The sequence below is a fragment of the Rhinoderma darwinii genome, chromosome 2 (genome assembly GCF_050947455.1).
Source record: "Rhinoderma darwinii isolate aRhiDar2 chromosome 2, aRhiDar2.hap1, whole genome shotgun sequence".
Classification (NCBI taxonomy): domain Eukaryota; kingdom Metazoa; phylum Chordata; class Amphibia; order Anura; family Rhinodermatidae; genus Rhinoderma; species Rhinoderma darwinii.
In genome coordinates, this window is record NC_134688.1 from 427,181,633 (window position 1) to 427,199,946 (window position 18,314).

At 42.3% G+C, this 18,314-nt stretch overlaps 1 long non-coding RNA gene across 1 annotated transcript; it reads right to left on the reverse strand.

The window, feature by feature from the left end:
* Positions 1-203: 203 nt before the first annotated feature.
* On the reverse strand, positions 204-17,799 carry LOC142741497 (uncharacterized). The gene is made up of 3 exons (XR_012881167.1): positions 17,669-17,799; positions 640-698; positions 204-429 (listed from the first exon to the last, which is right to left on the reverse strand). It is a non-coding gene; the product is annotated as an uncharacterized LOC142741497 (long non-coding RNA).
* Between the last annotated feature and the right edge of the window lie 515 nt (positions 17,800-18,314).

Here is an 18,314-nt window from a genome sequence, read left to right on the forward strand (position 1 = left end):
CCCCCAGCCCTCTGGTAGCTGAGAGCAGGGAGATTTAATGGCTCTCTGCTCTGTTTATTTAGTCTGATGCAGCGCCGTGAAAAGGCGTATGCATCAGAATAAAGCCCATTAAGGCGTATTGGCGGTCACTAACGGGTTAGGATGAATTACTACTTATATCTATATACAGTAATCAATAACATTCCATTTATCTTTATTCAATAGGAACACATTTGGTGCTATACTGTCAAATATTAGGGATTGTTGTATGAACACAGAATACTAAATAAGAAATTCTTAATCAGAAACACCCTTTCATATTGGAGCCGGTTTTGTTGGGGGATCCGAGGCCAGTCGTACATTTCTCCTGCAGTGGCTGCATCCGCATTTCACAGATCAGCTTCGTTCTAGCTCATAAAGGGGGTCCCAAGCACTGTCATAAGATGCAGCCTGAAATAAAGTAATTCTCAAATTTTTTACTTTTTTCTTACCCCTCAAATTTATCTATCCTCTCACAAAGTCATATATAATTTCAGGTAAAATAAATATTACCATATCAGTGCGGTCAAAAGTGGAAACTATATTAATAGCTATACAACTTGTCATGGATGAAAGGCCATGGCCTTTTTATCACTGACTTGTAAAGTTAGTATAACTTACAGTAGTAATGTTTTCTTTTTGGAGGTCTGTTTTCACAAACAGTGGCTTGAAATGGAAGACTGGGCGAAAAAGAGAGAGAAAAAAAGTAATACTTAACGAAGGGGAGGCTGTAAATGACTCCCCAAAAGCTTATATTCAACCCCCATTCAGAAAATCCGGAACCCCGTTCTGGAGATATGTGCGGGTAGCAGAGATGTAACCTGCACCTATCCTGTGGATATTCCATAAATGTCTAAGATGGGAATAACCCTTTAACAAACATTCAGATGTAAAACATTTTTATTACCTATCCACAGGTATGGGTAACCCTGCCCCCCCCCCCCCCAGCTGCACCACCACAGCAAAGTGGAGTTTAAATACAGTAAATGCAAGAAAAACAACAACGCACAGCTGAAAACGTTATCGAAAAAGACATCCTATGCATCCTGAACCCGCAGCCATGCATAGCGACGTGTAAGAAAATAGGACAGAAAGAGAGAGAGAAGCGAAGAAAAAAGGGGTCCTGAGGGAAAAAAGGAAGGGAAGAAAACTGTCATAACACACTAGGCCTACGAATTATACTCAAGGCCATAATGGTCCTAAACTCCACAGAAGATTGAAATCTAATCCAATGATACCACGTTTTGAGGAATTTAGCATGGGTCCCCCTCATGGATGCCACGAAATCTTCCTTTCTCATAATCTCCTGGATCTTGCCGAACCACATGCCCACCGACGGAGGACAAGATTGTCTCCACAGCGCGGGAACGCATGCTCTAGCTGCATTCACCAGACGGCGAACCACTGAGCGTCTGTATGTAGATAATGGAACATCACACAGATGGAGCAGGAAAAAGGCCGGAGAGCACCGAAGGGGGAAATCTGTAAATTTGGAGGTGATGCGCCACACCTCTGACCAGAAGTCTGTCAACTGCGGGCAATCCCAAAAGATGTGTAAAATTGTGCCCACATCGTCTCCACATCTCCAACACAATGGTGAGACCGCAGGGACTGTGTCTCTTGTTCTAGTGATCGGTGGGGGTCCCAGCGTTTGGATCCCCACTGATCTAATATTTATCATATTTATAGCTTCTAATTTATGAGTTATAATAAATGTTTTAGGCTGGAATACCCCTTTATTAAACATAGGCAATTTTGGACCATTCATCCCTGCAAATTGTAGTGTTTTAGTTAATCAATATTTCTGGGATGTCTTGCATGCACACCTCTTTAGGTTAAGGGTTAAGGTCAGAAGTCTGACTTGACCATTTCAAATAACAAATCGTCTTTTTCAACCATTATTTAGTTCATTTGTGTGCTTTGAGTCATTAAGATGTTACATCACCCAACGTCTCTTCAGCTTGAGGTCATGGACTGCTGCCCTTACATTATCCTGTAAAAAGTTTTGACACACCAAAGTTCATTGTTCCCTCAATGTTTGCAAAGCGTCCAGGCCCTGAGGCAGCAAAGCAGCCCCAATCCAATGCATCCGCTACCATGCTTCACAGTTGGGATAAGGTTTTGGTGTGGGTGTACTTTTTTTCTCCAAACATAGCGTTGTGCATTTGTGCTATAAAAAGATCCACAGATGGTGAATAGAAAATGTTCCCAGAAGCATTGTGGAACTTCCAGTGGCGGATTAAGTAGACCATAGGCCCCGGACTGTTACCCAAACTTGGGCCCCCCTTCTCCACCGCCGCCCTGCCTCGTTGGAACTATTGTTAACTCTACCTTTTTGTGCAAGCATTAACAAATATGTATTACGATTCCCCTTGTCAAAGGGCTGTATACCTACATACTGACAGTCTCCAACCATCGCTGACAGTATCACACTGTGCAGGAACACATCCTCCTGACAAGGGGAATTGTCTATCAGTCCTGGACTGCACAAAGACTTTTTGTGAAATACAAGGATTTTCTATAATAAACAGGAGAGGTGACAGATTCTCTACAGATGTAGTGACTCATAGGTGACGACGTCTCAGATTCTGGTAGTTTTTTCCCCTCTTTAATTCTCAATCCGCTCCAGAGTTCATGACGACTTCTCCCGGCCATGACCCATTTCTGCAGAATTTGCCACTTAGATCTCTTCGGCTACTCACTTTTCAAACATTTCCACACCTACACTACCGTTCAAAATTTTAGGGTCACTTAGAAATTTCCTTATTTTTGAAAGAAAAGAAGAGTTTTTTTCAATGAAGATAACATTAGATTAATCAGAAATACACTCTATACATTGTTAATGTGCTAAATGAATATTCTAGCTGCAAACATCTGGTTTTTAATGCAATATCTACATAGGTGTATAGAGGCCCATTTCCAGCAACCATCACTCCAGTGTTCTAATGGTACATTGTGTTTGTTAACTGTGTTAGAAGGCTAATGGATGATTAGAAAACACTTCAAAACCCTTGTGCAATTATGTTAGCACCGCTGTAAACAGTTTTGCTGTTTAGAGGAGCTATAAAACTGACCTTCCTTTGAGTTAGTTGAGAATCTGGAGCATTACATTTGTGGGTTTGATTAAACTCTCAAAATGGCTAGAAAAAGAGAGCTTTCATGTGAAACTCGACAGTCTATTCTTGTTCTTAGAAATGAAGGCTACTACTCCCTTCAGAGGACAGCACAAACAGGCTCTAACCAGAGTAGAAAGGGAAGTGGGAGGCCCCGCTGCACAACTGAGCAACAAGACAAGTACATTAGAGTCTCTAGTTTGAGAAATAGACGCCTCACAGGTCCTCAACTGGTAGCTTCATTAAATAGTACCCGCAAAACACCAGTGTCAATGTCTACAGTGAAGAGGCGACTCCGGGATGCTGGCCTTCAGGGCAGAGTGGCAAAGAAAAAGCCATATCTGAGACTGGCTAATAAAAGGAAAAGATTAATATGGGCAAAAGCACACAGACATTGGACAGAGGAAGATTGGAAAAAAGTGTTATGGACAGACGAATTGAAGTTTGAGGTGTTTGGATCACACAGAAGAACATTTGTGAGACACAGAACAACTGAAAAGATGCTGGAAGAGTGCCTGACGCTATCTGTCAAGCATGGTGGAGGTAATGTGATGGTCTGGGGTTGCTTTGGTGCTGGTAAAGTTGGAGATTTGTACAAGGTAAAAGGGATTTTGAATAAGGAATGCTATCACTCCATTTTGTAACGCCATTCCATACCCTGTGGACAGCGCTTGATTGGAGCCAATTTCATTCTACAACAGGACAATGACCCAAAGCACACCTCTAAATTATGCAAGAACTATTTAGGGAAGAAGCAGGCAGCTGGTATTCTATCTGTAATGGAGTGGCCAGCGCAGTCACCAGATCTCAACCCCATAGAGCTGTTGTGGGAGCAGCTTGACCGTATGGTACGCAAGAAGTGCCCATCAAGCCAATCCAACTTGTGGGAGGGGCTTCTGGAAGCATGGGGTGAAAATTCTCCCGATTACCTCAGCAAATTAACAGCTAGAATGCCAAAGGTCTGCAATGCTGTAATTGCGGCAAATGGAGCATTCTTTGACGAAAGCAAAGTTTGAAGGAGAAAATTATTATTTCAAATAAAAATTATTAGTTCTAACCTTGTTAATGTCTTGACTATATTTTCTAGTCATTTTGCAACTCATTTGATAAATATAAGTGTGAGTTTTCATGGAAAACACAAAATTGTCTGGGTGACCCCAAACTTTTGAACGGTAGTGTATAAACGAAGATAAAATTATCATGGTGCCACACACTGTGCCACTAAATATAATAGCGCCATACACTGCTCCCCTGAATAAAACAGTACCAAACACTGTGCCCCTGAATTTAATAGTAATATACACAGTACCCATGAATATAATAGTACTATACACTGCGCCCCTGAATGTAATAGTATTATACACTGCGCCCCTGAACATAATAGTAGTATACACTGCACCCCTGAATATACTAGTACCATACACTGTACCCCTGAATATAATAGTACTATACACTGCACCCCTTAATATAATAGTACCATACACTGTACCCCTGAATATAAGTGTCAAACACTGTAAAGTAATGCACCACATACACAGTGCCCCCCTGTACATAGTGCCACACACAGCCCCTGTAGATATCACACATCCCCCAGTATAGAGCGTCACAGACAGCCCCCTATTGATAGCGCCACAGAGCCCCCCCTGTAGAGTGCCACACACATAACCCTGTAAATATCGCCACACAGCCCTCCCCCTCTTGTAAATAGTGCCACACAGCCTCCCTTAAATATAGTGCCACAGCCCCAACTTGAATATAGTGCCACAGCCCCCCTTGAATATAGTGCCACACAGCGCTCCCCCTTGTATATAGTGCCACACAGCGCTCCCCCTCTTGTATATAGTGCTACACAGCACTCCCTCTCTTGTATATAGTGCTACACAGCACTCCCTCTCTTGTATATAGTGCTACACAGCACTCCCCTCCTGTATATAGTGCTACACAACGCTCCACAGTTGTATATAGGGCCACACAGCACACTCCCCTTGTATATAGGGCCACACAGCGCTCCCCCTTGTATATAGTGTCACACAGCGCTCCCCCTTGTATAGTGTCACACGGCGCTCCCCCTTGTATATAGGGCAACACAGCGCTCCCACCTTGTATATATTGCTACACAGCACTCCCCTTTTGTATATAGGGACACACAGCACTCCCCGCTTGTACATAGGGGCACACAGTGCTCTGCCTTGTATATAGGGGCACACAGTGATCACACCTTGTATATAGTACCCCCCACACACAGCGCTCCCCCACTTGTATATAGGGCTACACAGCACTGCCCCCTTGTATATAGGGTCACACAGCACCCACCTTGTATATAGGGCTACACAGCAATGTCCCCCTTGTATATAGGGCCACACAGCACTTCCCCCCCTAAAAAAATATATAAATTGTACTTACCTTGCGCCATTCCGGCTCCATGAGCATCCTCCGGGTTCGGACGCATGCGCAGACCGGCGTGCTGCAGTACGTCACCTGCGCAGGGAGTCTTTCTAACGCCTTATAGGCTGCAGGCCTAACGTGGCGTGCAGCCTTTAGTATTTATTTGTATCTGAGTCCTGAGGACAAGTGAATGTGGCTGTCGCTAGCCCAGTCCCTCCCTCCGGTGCTAGCAACGCCACCAGGCATGAGGGGGCCCGTGCGGTTCGGGCGGTCATGGGCCCCCTGGGAGCCTTGAGCCCGCAGGCAGCTACATGAACCGCCCTAATGAGGATCTGCCACTGGGAACATCCAAGTGGTCTCGGGGAAAACTTCAGACAGACCGCAATGTTTTTTGTACATAAGCAGCTTCCTTCGCTGTGTCGTTCCATGAACATCATTCTCAGGGCTTATTCAGACGAACGTATAATACGTCCGTGCTACGCGCATGATTTTGACACGGACCTATGTTAGTCAATGGGGCCGTTCAGACTGTCAGTGATTTTCACGCAGCGTATGTCCGCTGCGTAAAACTCCCGACATGTCCTACATTTGACAGTTTTTCGCGCATCATGCACCCAATGAAGTCAATGGGTGTGTGAAAACCGTGCACGGCACACGGACGCACTTCCGTGTGCCGCGCGTGATGCGCGCTACAGTTGTCAAAACTATGAATGAAAACAGAAAAGCACCACATGCTTTTCTGTTTACAAACATAAAAACAGAGTGTCATAATGACGGCGGCTGTGCGAAAATCACGTAGCCACGCATCATATGCTCATGACACACGGAGCTTTTGTGGACCTTTTGCGTGCGCAAAACGCTGTTTTTTGCGCGCGCAAAACGCACACGCTCGTGTGAATCCGGCCTTAAGGGTATGTTCACACGCCCTATTTACGAATGTAATTCAGGCGTTTACGCCTCGAATTACGCCTGAAAAAAAGCCTCAAAACCGTCTGCAAACATCTGCCCATTGAATTCAATGGGTCTTACGGTGTTCTGTGCAGACGAGGTGTATTTTTACGTTCCGCTGTCAAAAGACGCCCGCCTCAAAGAAGTGTATGTCACTTCTTGGGACGTAATTGGAGCCGTTTTTCATTGACTCCAATGAAAACCAGCTCCAATTACGTCTGTAAAAGACGCTGCGAAAAACACGTGCACTTGTCAAAACGTCTCAAATTCAGGAGCTGTTTTCGCCTGAAAACAGCTCTGTAATTTCAGATGTATTTGGCATTGCCGTGTGAACATACCCTAATAGTGGACACATGAACAAAGTGTTTTGCAGTTTGTAGTCGTCAGTAGGTCTTTTGCTGTCACTCCTGGGTTTTTTCTCACCTTCTTCATTATTGCCTGTGCTTTCGGAGTGATTTAAAGAGGCTCTGTCACCAGATTATCAAATCCCTATCTCCTATTGAATGTGATCGGCGCTGCAATGTAGATAACAGCAAAGTTTTTGGTTTTTTTAAAAACGATCATTTTTCCCCAAGTTATGAGCAATTTTATATTTATGCAAATGAGCTTTTCAATGGCCAACTAGACGTGTTTTCTTGTTTTACCAACTGGGCGTGTATTGTTTTTACCAACTGGGCGTGTATTGTGTTTTTACCAACTGGGCGTTGTGAATAGAAGTGTATGACGCTGACAAATCAACGTCATACACTTCTCATCATTCCCACCCATCTTCTTTCACTGCAGACACACAGCGTGACGTCACCCATGCTTGTCTCTAGGGAGTTTACTATGCTTACCTGCACACGGTGATGCTGCTGCAGATTCAACTGTACCCTCTGACGCCTGGAGCCGATGTGTCTTCTCTCTTCCGACGCCAATGTTGAAGGACCTGTGGGTGACGTCAGGCTGTGTGTCTGCAGTGACAGAAGCTGAGGGAACGATGAGGTCACCCATAGGTCCTTCAACCTTGGCGTCGGAAGAGAGAAGACACTTCGGCTCCAGGCGTCAGAGGGTACAGTTGAATCTGCAGCAGCATCACCGTGTGCAGGTAAGCATAGTAAACTCCCTAGAGACGAGCATATTACCTTCTCGGATGGCTGGAGCCCATGTATCTTCTCTGTCCGACGCCAAGGTTGGAGGACCTGTGGGTGACGTCACGCTGTGTGTCTGCAGTGAAAGAAGCTGGGTGGGAACAATGAGAAGTGTATGTCGATGATTTGTCAGCGTCATACACTTCTATTCACAACGCCCAGTTGGTAAAAACACAATACACGCCCAGTTAGTAAAACGAGAAAACACGGCCAGTTGGCCATTGAAAAGCTAATTTGCATAAATATAAAATTGCTCATAACTTGGCAAAAATGATAATTTAAAAAAAACAAAAAACTTTTCTGTTATCTACATTGCAGCGCCCATCACATTCAATAGGAGATAGGGATTTGATAATCTGGTGACAGAGCCTCTTTAACAGGAAGCCCACTCCTAGGAAAAGGCATAACTTGAAGCTCCTGGGCCCCAATGCAAAATTCGTATTAGTGTCCCCCCAACTATAATGTTTATTTTACAGTTCTAGCCTCCCCTTCTCATATGGAGCCGAGGGAGCTTTTGGGTCCCTTCAGGCTCAAGGGCCCAGGTGCGACTGTAACCTCTGCATCCACTATAGTTATGCCCCAGCTAGAATAGCAACAGTTCTTAACTTTCTATTGATTAATTTGTGGAAGATTTGTCTAACCATGGTTTGATGTACAGCCATGTCTTTAGCAATGCTTTTGTAGCCTTTTCCAGCTCCATGTGTCTCTACAACACATCTTCTGACAGTTGTTTGCCTTTAGGCATGGTTTACACTAACCAATCTTTCTTGAGAAGAACAGATTTGTTAGTAACCAGACTTTGTGTGCCTTTATTTGTGACTTTTATATCGATGGCTTATCCAGATATCATCATTATAAGATCAGTGGGAGTCCAACTCCCAGCACCCCCACTAATCAGCTGACTAAATGGGGCCACGGCGTTCCTCGCTGTGGCCTCTCCAGTGTTTTTCACTTGAATGGGAGCAGAACTGTGATCCCAGGCACAGCCGCTACAGAGGTGTATGGCGCTGTGAATGTAAACTGGCAAAAAGATGTGGCAACGAACGCCACGGCCCCTTCAGTCAGATAATCGGAGTCGAACCCCCCCCCCCCCCCTCCGATCTTATATGTTATATATTATGGGCTATTTGAAGGATAGGCCATCAATATAATAGTCCTGGAAAACTGCTTTAAATGGAACACCTTTTGCCAATAAGCTCTTGGAGACGTCATTATAGAGAGGTTACTTTTTCTCCCTGCACTTTGAATGTAAACTCAATAAAAGACATTAACGGTACTGGTTTTTGTGTTATTAGTTTACTTAGATTGTGTTTGTCTATAATTGTGACTTAGGTAAAAATCAGATCACATTTTATTAGTAATCAATGCAGAAATCCAGGTATTTTCAACTGTATGTATGTAACCATGACAGCTAAAATATAACCGCTTTATGTTTGTCTCGTCTAATGTTAGGCTTTGTTCACGCTCGCATAGGACGTCTCCATCGAGGGTTTCGGTATAATTGACAGCAAGAATAGCGCAGTCTATAGCACTGGTCAAAAGACAGAGTTGGTCAGCACTTCTTTGGGTATGTGCAGACACAAAATAAAAAAACGTCTGAAAATACGGAGCTGTTTTCAAGGGAAAACAGCTCCTGATTTTCAGATGCTTTTTAAGCCACTCGCAATTTTCGCTATGTTTTTTACCGCCGTTTTTGGAGCTGTTTTTCTTTTTTTTAAACTTTCATTTTTATTTGCCTTTTTCCAATTTTACATAATAACATTTCAATACAACATTGAACTTTGAAAAACAATTTAACATTTGCCAAAATGTATCGACATCATTACCTTCACAAAATATTACACAGTAGAACGTCCCTACAAGAAAGAGTTTAGAGTTTACAATTAATTCCAACACATAGCCAACCATCCCACTCCACCTCCAGTCGTACACCCCACCATAAAGACCTGTGCAAGTAGTCTAACAATACCTGGTATTGTCCTAATATCTTTCTCCCTGATACCTCTAGGATATCTCCAATGCTCCCAAAGAACCACTAAGGTGTTCTCTTGCGTACCACGCTGTCTGTCGAAACGAGGACATCAATTCTCTGATCTCCTGATCATCTAATTGAGTAACAATGAATCATTTCCATTTGGCAAAATAGTGGGTTGTTTCCTTTTCTTTATGTCGTTCTGTTTCTAGACGCTCTATATTCAAAAGCTTCTTCAGCTGTATAATCACCTCAGATAGTGTTGGGGCTTCCCTAAGCAACCAGTTCTGCAATAGACACCTTTTTGCTACCATGAGGACAGTGTGGATTATTGAGGGCACCCGTCTAGATATCGCCGCATCCTCCTCCTCAGGCGGTCTCACCAGATGGAATAACATACATTGTGGAGACATTGGTAGGGATGTTGCCCAGAATGTTGTTGCAAACCTGCACATTTCTCCCCAAAAGTCTTGGGTAGCGTGACAGCTCCAAATCCCGTCGTACATATCAGATTTGGCCAATTGACATTTAGGACAAGCAGTTATCCTCTCCGGATTAGAGACAGAAGCTGGGATGTTGAAACCATAAATAGCATTATGCATAATTTTGAAATACGACTCCCTCCACCTCTCATTTATAATTTCCTTTCTAACTGTCTTCCACCCTTTCAGTATAACTTCAGCTATATCCGGATCACCCGTCACTCTCTCCCACATTTTATAGCAATCCTTAGGATTCTGCTTAATGACTCTATTTCTAATGATGTTATATAATGAGGATATCAAAGCTTTTTCCAAATCTCGGGCCTATAATTTCATCAAAAGTGTAGACTAACGCTTCCTCGTGCAGCGACTGCAACCTCTCTCTGCAGAACGCCACAATCTGCATTATGGGAAAATTATGTTTATCAGCCAAATTATATCTGTCTTTGATTTCCCTCATCGTAAGCCACCTTGGATGATCAGAGTGCATTAGGTGTTGTGCCAACATAATGTTTTTTTCCCTCCACTCTCTAAAGAGAATATTGTCCATCCCCTGCAGGAATTCTGGGTGACCCCATAGCGGCATCCTTTTTGACAGTAGAAACGGTACCTTAAATAACTTTCTCCAGATCTTCCAAGTTGCTATGGTATCTCTTAATAATATGGAGTGCTTCACATCGGTAGGGAGTTTAGAGTATCTAGTGTGTAATAAGGTCATAAGATTCCAAGGTGCCGCTAATTGTTGTTCCAATTCCCCATTTGAAAAGTGGCTAGTACCCTGTATCCAATCCAACAAATGTCAGAACAGACACGCCAAATTATATCCCCTGACACTTGGGAAATGTATCCCCCCCCTCTTCCTTGCAATGCATTAACTTGACTAATGCAATCCTGGGGCGTTTTCCGTTCCAAATAAAGCGAGAGAAAGCAGTGTGTAATTTATTTATATCTATATGTTTCAGCAGGATTGGCAGAGTTTGTAAGGGGTAAAGTAATTTCGGGAAGCTCATCATTTTTACTAAATGACACCTCCCCATAAATGTGAGTGGAAGGTGATGTCACCTATGTAGTTCTTGGGTGATCTTGGATATTAGTGGGTTGTAATTTAGCGTGTATAAAGTGTCCGGTGTCCTCCCTATTTTAATGCCCAGGTATGTGATGTAATGTGCAGCTGTCTGGATCGTGATCCCTGCTCTAGACCAGTAGTCATTTGAATGTGGATGATCTAGTTCCAGTAGGAGCTGTTTTTCTATAGAGTCAATGAAAAACGGCTCCAAAAACATCCCAAGAAGTGACATGCACTTCTTTTTCGCGGGGTTTCTTTTTACGTGCCGTTTTTGGAAAACGAGGCATACAAAAACGCCCCATCAGAACAGAACGCCGTATTTCCCATTGAAATCAATAGGCAGATGTTTGTAGGCGTTCTGCTTCCGTTTTTTCAGGCATTTTTTGAGGCGTAAACCCCCCGAAACACGCCTGAAAACACTCCGTGTGAACATACCCTTTAGGTTAAAAAAGAGGGTAGATGCTGATCTGCTGTAACTGCAATGTAATGCAAAGCAAACACAAAGATACAGCAATACGCAGCGGACCCTAAGGCCCTGTTCACACAGAGTTTTATTACAGGCAGATTTCGACCTGCCTGCAAATTATTGCCGCGATTTTCATGGCGTTTTTGGGTCGCGGACAAAAAACACCACAAAAAACGCTTTCCCTGCCTCCCAGTGAACTGGGCCTGAGATATATGCAATCAGTTAACCCATTCACGACCAGACTAATTTTCGTTTTTATGCTTTTTGATTTTTCTCCCTGCATTCAAAAAGTCATAACTTTTTTCTTTTTTCGTTGACACAGTCATATGAGGGCTTAATTATTACCGGACAAATTTTACTTTCTGATGGTACTATTTAATATTATGTGTTATGTACTGGGAAGCTGGAAAAAATTCAGAATGGGGTGGAATTGGAAAAAAAACAGCATTTCCACCATTTTCTTATAGGTTTCGTTTTTACAGTGTTCACTGTATGGTGAAAATGACACATTACCTTTAATCTGTGGGACAGTACGATCACGGTGATACCAAATTTATATTGTTTTTGTTATGTTTTAGTACCTTTAAAAAAATGTAAACGTTTGAAAGAAACACAAACATTTTTGCATCGCCACATTGTGACCCCCGTAACTTTTTTATATTTCTGTGTACAGAGCTGTGTAATGCGTCTTTTTGTATGTGGACAGATGTCATTTTTATAAATACCATTTGGGGGAATGTCTGGCATTTTGATCACTTTTTATTCAATTTATATGTTGGGTTGAAGAGGCAATAAAACTGTGATTCTGACATTTTGACCTTTTTTTTTCCCGCTATCGCGTTCACCATATTGAAAATATATTTTATAGTTTGTGCATTTTCGGACGTGGGGATATTTTAGCACCCCTACAGGGCAGTCTATAGCAGAAATAGTGCATTGCTATTAAGACCTGCCACAAGCAGGTCTCAATAGCAATCTTCCTACAGCAGGACTGGGAATGTTCCCAACTGCTATAGGAATACACCGGCTCCTGCAATCTCGCCGCGTAGGAGCCAGTGACCGGCTGAAATCCGTCAGAAACTCGTTTCTGACGTAAATAGACATATTAGCGATGGGAAAGGGTTAATATATTCAATATTTTAATATTTTAAATTGCATTTCTGCTATATTTACTATACTTATAAATGTGAGGTGCTTAGCGCACATTTTGATTAAATTGTGAAGTGGACGACCAAGATGGAGACAATCAACACTCCCAAAAGTACAATTAAAAAGACAGAGTTGGTCAGTCACATAGTAACATAACACAACATGTGACCCGAAAAAATCCTGCATGTCATCGCCAATGTCCGCTGATTGCAACCACTTTCCACTTTTTGAGGAGATGGCAGCCCTGTTGGCACTCGCATCCAAGTTAAGAGACATGGCTTAGCTCATCACATTCAATAGGAGATAGGGATTTGATAATCTGGTGACAGAGCCTCTTTAACAGGAAGCCCACTCCTAGGAAAAGGCATAACTTCAAGCTCCTGGGCCCCAATGCAAAATTCGTATTAGTGTCCCCCCAACGATAATGTTTATTTTACAGTTCTAGCCTCCCCTTCTCATATGGAGCCGAGGGAGCTTTTGGGTCCCTTCAGGCTCAAGGACCCAGGTGCGACTGTAACCTCTGCATCCACTATAGTTATGCCCCAGCTAGAATAGCAACAGTTCTTAACTTTCTATTGATTAATTTGTGGAAGATTTGTCTAACCATGGTTTGATGTACAGCCATGTCTTTAGCAATGCTTTTGTAGCCTTTTCCAGCTCCATGTGTCTCTACAACACGTCTTCTGACAGTTGTTTGCCTTTAGGCATGGTTTACACTAACCAATCTTTCTTGAGAAGAACAGATTTGTTAGTAACCAGACTTTGTGTGCCTTTATTTGTGACTTTTATATCGATGGCTTATCCAGATATCATCATTATAAGATCAGTGGGAGTCCAACTCCCAGCACCCCCACTAATCAGCTGACTAAATGGGGCCACGGCGTTCCTCGCTGTGGCCTCTCCAGTGTTTTTCACTTGAATGGGAGCAGAACTGTGACCCCAGGCACAGCCACTACAGAGGTGTATGGCGCTGTGAATGTAAACTGGCAAAAAGATGTGGCAACGAAGGCCACGGCCCCTTCAGTCAGATAATCGGAGTCGGACCCCCCCCCCCCTCCGATCTTATATGTTATATATTATGGGCTATTTGAAGGATAGGCCATCAATATAATAGTCCTGGAAAACTGCTTTAAATGGAACACCTTTTGCCAATAAGCTCTTGGAGACGTCATTATAGAGAGGTTACTTTTTCTCCCTGCACTTTGAATGTAAACTCAATAAAAGACATTAACGGTACTGGTTTTTGTGTTATTAGTTTACTTAGATTGTGTTTGTCTATAATTGTGACTTAGGTAAAAATCAGATCACATTTTATTAGTAATCAATGCAGAAATCCAGGTATTTTCAACTGTATGTATGTAACCATGACAGCTAAAATATAACCGCTTTATGTTTGTCTCATCTAATGTTAGGCTTTGTTCACGCTCGCATAGGACGTCTCCATCGAGGGTTTCGGTATAATTGACAGCAAGAATAGCGCAGTCTATAGCACTGGTCAAAAGACAGAGTTGGTCAGCACTTCTTTGGGTATGTGCAGACACAAAATAAAAAAACGTCTGAAAATACGGAGCTGTTTTCAAGGGAAAACAGCTCCTGATTTTAAGATGCTTTTTAAGCCACTCGCAATTTTCGCTATGTTTTTTACCGCCGTTTTTGGAGCTGTTTTTCTTTTTTTTAAACTTTCATTTTTATTTGCCTTTTTCCAATTTTACATAATAACATTTCTATACAACATTGAACTTTGAAAAACAATTTAACATTTGCCAAAATGTATCGACATCATTACCTTCACAAAATATTACACAGTAGAACGTCCCTACAAGAAAGAGTTTAGAGTTTACAATTAATTCCAACACATAGCCAACCATCCCACTCCACCTCCAGTCGTACACCCCACCATAAAGACCTGTGCAAGTAGTCTAACAATACCTGGTATTGTCCTAATATCTTTCTCCCTGATACCTCTAGGATATCTCCAATGCTCCCAAAGAACCACTAAGGTGTTCTCTTGCGTACCACGCTGTCTGTCGAAACGAGGACATCAATTCTCTGATCTCCTGATCATCTAATTGAGTAACAATGAATCATTTCCATTTGGCAAAAAAGTGGGTTGTTTCCTTTTCTTTATGTCGTTCTGTTTCTAGACGCTCTATATTCAAAAGCTTCTTCAGCTGTATAATCACCTCAGATAGTGTTGGGGCTTCCCTAAGCAACCAGTTCTGCAATAGACACCTTTTTGCTACCATGAGGACAGTGTGGATTATTGAGGGCACCCGTCTAGATATCGCCGCATCCTCCTCCTCAGGCGGTCTCACCAGATGGAATAACATACATTGTGGAGACATTGGTAGGGATGTTGCACAGAATGTTGTTGCAAACCTGCACATTTCTCCCCAAAAGTCTTGGGTAGCGTGACAGCTCCAAATCCCGTCGTACATATCAGATTTGGCCAATTGACATTTAGGACAAGCAGTTATCCTCTCCGGATTAGAGACAGAAGCTGGGATGTTGAAACCATAAATAACATTATGCATAATTTTGAAATACGACTCCCTCCACCTCTCATTTATAATTTCCTTTCTAACTGTCTTCCACCCTTTCAGTATAACTTCAGCTATATCCGGATCACCCGTCACTCTCTCCCACATTTTATAGCAATCCTTAGGATTCTGCTTAATGACTCTATTTCTAATGATGTTATATAATGAGGATATCAAAGCTTTTTCCAAATCTCGGGCCTATAATTTCATCAAAAGTGTAGACTAACGCTTCCTCGTGCAGCGACTGCAACCTCTCTCTGCAGAACGCCACAATCTGCATTATGGGAAAATTATGTTTATCAGCCAAATTATATCTGTCTTTGATTTCCCTCATCGTAAGCCACCTTGGATGATCAGAGTGCATTAGGTGTTGTGCCAACATAATGTTTTTTTCCCTCCACTCTCTAAAGAGAATATTGTCCATCCCCTGCAGGAATTCTGGGTGACCCCATAGCGGCATCCTTTTTGACAGTAGAAACGGTACCTTAAATAACTTTCTCCAGATCTTCCAAGTTGCTATGGTATCTCTTAATAATATGGAGTGCTTCACATCGGTAGGGAGTTTAGAGTATCTAGTGTGTAATAAGGTCATAAGATTCCAAGGTGCCGCTAATTGTTGTTCCAATTCCCCATTTGAAAAGTGGCTAGTACCCTGTATCCAATCCAACAAATGTCGGAACAGACACGCCAAATTATATCCCCTGACACTTGGGAAATGTATCCCCCCCTCTTCCTTGCAATGCATTAACTTGACTAATTCAATCCTGGGGCGTTTTCCGTTCCAAATAAAGCGCGAGAAAGCAGTGTGTAATTTATTTATATCTATATGTTTCAGCAGGATTGGCAGAGTTTGTAAGGGGTAAAGTAATTTCGGGAAGCTCATCATTTTTACTAAATGACACCTCCCCATAAATGTGAGTGGAAGGTGATGTCACCTATGTAGTTCTTGGGTGATCTTGGATATTAGTGGGTTGTAATTTAGCGTGTATAAAGTGTCCGGTGTCCTCCCTATTTTAATGCCCAGATATGTGATGTAATGTGCAGCTGTCTGGATCGTGATCCCTGCTCTAGACCAGTAGTCATTTGAATGTGGATGATCTAGTTCCAGTAGGAGCTGTTTTTCTATAGAGTCAATGAAAAACGGCTCCAAAAACGTCCCAAGAAGTGACATGCACTTCTTTTTCGCGGGGTTTCTTTTTACGTGCCGTTTTTGGAAAACGAGGCATACAAAAACGCCCCATCAGAACAGAACGCCGTATTTCCCATTGAAATCAATAGGCAGATGTTTGTAGGCGTTCTGCTTCCGTTTTTTCAGGCATTTTTTGAGGCGTAAACCCCCCGAAATACGCCTGAAAACACTCCGTGTGAACATACCCTTTAGGTTAAAAAAGAGGGTAGATGCTGATCTGTCATATGAGGGCTTAATTATTACCGGACAAATTTTACTTTCTGATGGTACTATTTAATATTATGTGTTATGTACTGGGAAGCTGGAAAAAATTCAGAATGGGGTGGAATTGGAAAAAAACCAGCATTTCCACCATTTTCTTATAGGTTTCGTTTTTACAGTGTTCACTGTATGGTGAAAATGACACATTACCTTTAATCTGTGGGACAGTACGATCACGGTGATACCAAATTTATATTGTTTTTGTTATGTTTTAGTACCTTTAAAAAAATGTAAACGTTTGAAAGAAACACAAACATTTTTGCATCGCCACATTGTGACCCCCGTAACTTTTTTATATTTCTGTGTACAGAGCTGTGTAATGCGTCTTTTTGTATGTGGACAGATGTCATTTTTATAAATACCATTTGGGGGAATGTCTGGCATTTTGATCACTTTTTATTCAATTTATATGTTGGGTTGAAGAGGCAATAAAACTGTGATTCTGACATTTTGACCTTTTTTTTTCCCGCTATCGCGTTCACCATATTGAAAATATATTTTATAGTTTGTGCATTTTCGGACGTGGGGATATTTTAGCACCCCTACAGGGCAGTCTATAGCAGAAATAGTGCATTGCTATTAAGACCTGCCACAAGCAGGTCTCAATAGCAATCTTCCTACAGCAGGACTGGGAGCGTTCACAATGTTCCCAACTGCTATAGGAATACACCGGCTCCTGCAATCTCGCCGCGTAGGAGCCAGTGACCGGCTGAAATCCGTCAGAAACTCGTTTCTGACGTAAATAGACATATTAGCGATGGGAAAGGGTTAATATATTCAATATTTTAATATTTTAAATTGCATTTCTGCTATATTTACTATACTTATAAATGTGAGGTGCTTAGCGCACATTTTGATTAAATTGTGAAGGGCCATCTGCCACAACACGTCAACCTTATTCAGATAGGTCTCTATACTAAACATTATATCACTACAACAGGAGACTTACCTCTCTGTCTCTTGGGCCTAGGACCAAAGAATGTAGTCAGTTCAGATAGGAACCAGATTTTTTTTCTATACTAATTTAAAAAGCCTTGGACAGATGGGAGAAGTGGACGACCAAGATGGAGACAATCAACACTCCCAAAAGTACAATTAAAAAGACAGAGTTGGTCAGTCACATAGTAACATAACACAACATGTGACCCGAAAAAATCCTGCATGTCATCGCCAATGTCCGCTGATTGCAACCACTTTCCACTTTTTGAGGAGATGGCAGCCCTGTTGGCACTCGCATCCAAGTTAAGAGACATGGCTTAGCTCTTTTTCAGTCACCACAATGCTCTGCGCAAAGCATTCAAATCCTAAGGGTCAGTTTACACTGGATTTACCGCAACAGAATTTGTTGTGGAAAATCCGCAGCAAATACAGTAGAAGCAAAGTGGATGAGATAAAACAAATTTCATCCACATGCTGCGTAAATGCTGAGCGGAAAAAACGCTCAGAAATTGACCTGTGGTGCGGAATTTTATTCCACAGCATGTCAATTGCATTTGCGTAAATGCTGCTTATTTGTTGCAGGTTTTCCCCATTGAATTCAATGGGGAGGTAAAACCCGCAACAAATAGCAATTGTTACGTTTTTTGTGACGGGTT